General features: G+C 37.1%; 1 pseudogene; it reads left to right on the top strand.

Moving 5' to 3' along the window:
* The first annotated feature begins 879 nt into the window (after positions 1-879).
* LOC101961527 (RNA transcription, translation and transport factor protein-like) lies at positions 880-2041 on the top strand (annotated as a pseudogene).
* The last annotated feature ends 1320 nt before the right edge of the window (positions 2042-3361 follow it).

The raw sequence follows: 3361 nt of genomic DNA, 5'->3' as shown, positions 1-3361 counted from the left end.
CAGGAAACCAGAAAGATCTTTTTAAACCAGAAATCTGTTTTTCTTTTTTTGTTTTTGTTTTGAATATGGGTCAGTATAACATTGAATATTTAGTGTCTACATAAAAATATTCACATACTTTAGTATATTGAATTGCTTTTATTTTTGGTGATGGGGGTTGAACCTAGGGCTTTGCACATGAGCTCTACCACTGAGCTATACCCCAGCCTCCTTTTAATTATTTTAAAGCCTTTTTATAATCTAATTTTTCCAGCTGCTTCTTCTCTCTTCTTCCCCATTTAAAGCATATGTCTGAACTTTTGAGATGCTGTCTTCAAAGACATCCATGTCCTCCAAATTTATCTCGATTCTCTTGTGCACTACCCATGATAGACTTTTCAACTTTTTTACTTTATCAGTGTGAGAAACTAAACACCCACACCATGGCCCTTACCAGTGTTAATTTAGTAGTAATATACTCCTCTATAGAGAGAATGATATTATCAATTTTTTATTCAAAAAGATTTTTTCCAGGATCTTAACTTTCAACTGTACAGAAGTATTCTTGCCTTTTCTGATCTGCATTAATGAACAGAGGACTGTAGCATCATTTGTCTGGTTTATTACATGATTTGCAGAAAATAATACTAATAATGAAAGCATTTTTCTTGCTGTTACTTGCCTTTACTTGGAAGGAAATTTCTGCATCCTGAAATTTAAAATAGAACTACAAGATGTTATCATTTATCTGACATTGAACATTTTTTTTTTCTTATTATCAGTCTTAAACTCTGAATTACTGAGATCTCATATCTGTTGATCTGATACTTTAAGAGTTAGGGACAGCCATAGACTACAGCTGAGAGATAAGATGTAGATTAAAAGAACCATTAACTCACAATGGCATTAGGAGAAAGACCATGTGTTGAATTCAATTTGGATGCAGTTCAGAGGCAAGTGAAGTGGGAGGTGAGAGGCTGTAAATAGTTTTTAGTGCCCTGGAACTTGACTTTTTCCCTTGGAGCAGCAACAAAGGAATCTCATCACTAAAGATTAGGCAATTTGTTAGCTACTCTCCTCTCCTTCATGAACCATTAAATTTCTGCTGCTTTTTTTTTTTTTCAGAGAGACTGCATGTCTAGTTGTTAAGAGGGCACCAGACCTTCCTCAGGGTGCTGAGTGCCTGCATCTCCAGCTCCATCTTGCTTCTCCCCTCCTAGCAGAGACTCAGGGGACGAAGGCAAGAAGCCAGGTATTTCTGCAAAGATGAAACAGAATTTAGAAATTTATTGTTTGGCTTAAAGAGCAGAAAATCAGGCACTACAAGATTGAAGACAGAGGTAAATTGAGACCCACCCACAGCAGTGACTGTCCCAAATTTTTGAAAAGTATCTCAGAGATGTTAATTTTCCTTTTAAGAATCAAGATCTATAAGGAATGATTGATTGACTTCTTAGTTGTTAGAATCAAATGTGCAGATAATGCTGAAAAAACGTCAAAGACCTGATAATGCAATTGCTATCGGTGCAGTTAAAAATACAGAGTCACTGATTTGTTTGAATGTAAGTAATCTTGATTTTAATGTTTGTCTGATAGCTTTGGCTAACCTTCAGATTCAATATCATGACGATTATCTTGTCATGCTTAAGGATGCTTATATTTTGATTCAAGCGCCCCCAACATAGGATGCAGTTGCTAAAGCAAGTCAAACAAAAGAGGACTTGAGCTGGGCTGTAGCTCAGTTGTAGAGTGCATGTGTAGCATGTGCCAGGCCCTGGGTAGCATCCCCATCCCCACAAAAAAGTGGGCTTGCCTGTTGCTTTGCATAAAAATATTCTTGGTTTAGACACAGGAGTTGCAACTTGCAATGAAGATGCTGAAATAATGCAACTACTGCCTGCAGAAGAGCTCAGAGGGTTCCAGAGGAGCTGAGGAAGCCAGAGTGGCTGCCTAGGCCCTTATTGCTGATCCAGAGGCAGACCCCACACCACAAACAGGAAAGCATGAAGATGAACACATGAGCATTTCAGCTTCTCAATACACAATAGGGAACTTCTTGTAGGTGCTTGAAAGTCAAATGTCACATTGTCAATGGAGAAATCCCAGAAAATTGATGAATCTCTGGAGATTTATCACCATTAAGTTTTCATTCCATTTCATTTATTTATTTATTTACATTTTAATTTATTCTAATTATGTATATATGACAGCAGAATGCATTTTTATTCATTGTACACAATTGAGGCACAACTTTTCATTTCTTTGTACACGGTGTAGTGTTGCACCGGATGTGCAGTCATACATATATGATAATGATGTCCATCTTATTCCATCATCTTTCCTATCTGCACGCTCCTCCCTGCTCCCTCCCCTTTGCCCAAAGTTTCAAGTTCTTCCATTTTCCCCATGTTCCCCCTCCATTATGGATCAGCATCCACTTATCAGAGAAAACATTCAGCCTTTGGCTTTTTGGGATTGGCTTACTTTGCTTAGCATGATATTCTCCAACTTGATACAACTTGCAAATGCCATAATTTTATTCTCTCTTAATGCTGAGTAATAGTACATTGTGAATATATACCATCTAGATTTGTTCCGCAGTTTAGCTAAATTGAGCTGTTATAAACATTGATGTGGCTGCTTTACTATAGTATGCTGATTTTAAGTTCTTTGGGTATCGACCGAGGAGTGGGATAGCTGGGTCAATGGTGGTTCCATTCCAGGTTTTCTTAGGAATCTCCATACTGCTTCCCAGAGTGGTTGCACCAATTTGCAGTCCCACCAGCAATGTATGAGTGTACTTTTTCCCCTACATCCTCGCCCACACTTATTATTGTTTGTATTCTTGATAATTCCCATTCTGATTGGACTGAGATGAAATCTTAGTTTTGATTTGCATTTCTCTAATTACTAGAGATGTTGAATATTTTTTTATATATTTACTGATCAATGATATATCTTTTTCTGAGAAGTCTCTGTTCAGCTCCTTAGCCCATTTATTGATTGGGTTATTTGTTTTTGTGGTAAGTTTTTTGAGTTCTTTATATATCCTGGAGATTAGTACTCTATATGATGTGCATGTGGCAAAATGTGCTCTCCAAATGTAGGCTCTCTCTTCACGACATTGATTGTTTCTTTTTCTGAGATATAAATTTTTAGTTTGAGTCTATCCCATTTCTTGATTCTTGATTTTATTTCTTGTGTTTAGGAGTCTTGTTAAGGTAGTCGGGGTCTAATCTGACTTGATGAAGATTTGGGCCTACATTTTTTTCTATTAGGCACAGGGTCTCTGGTTTAATTCCTAGGTCCTTGATCCACTTTGAGTTGAGTTTTATGCATGGTGAAAGATAGGAGTTTAGTTTCATTTTGCTGCATATGGATT

The sequence above is a fragment of the Ictidomys tridecemlineatus genome, chromosome 6 (genome assembly GCF_052094955.1).
Source record: "Ictidomys tridecemlineatus isolate mIctTri1 chromosome 6, mIctTri1.hap1, whole genome shotgun sequence".
Taxonomy (NCBI): domain Eukaryota; kingdom Metazoa; phylum Chordata; class Mammalia; order Rodentia; family Sciuridae; genus Ictidomys; species Ictidomys tridecemlineatus.
Note: the sequence above shows the minus strand (reverse complement) of the source record. Positions and strands in the feature narration are given on the sequence as shown.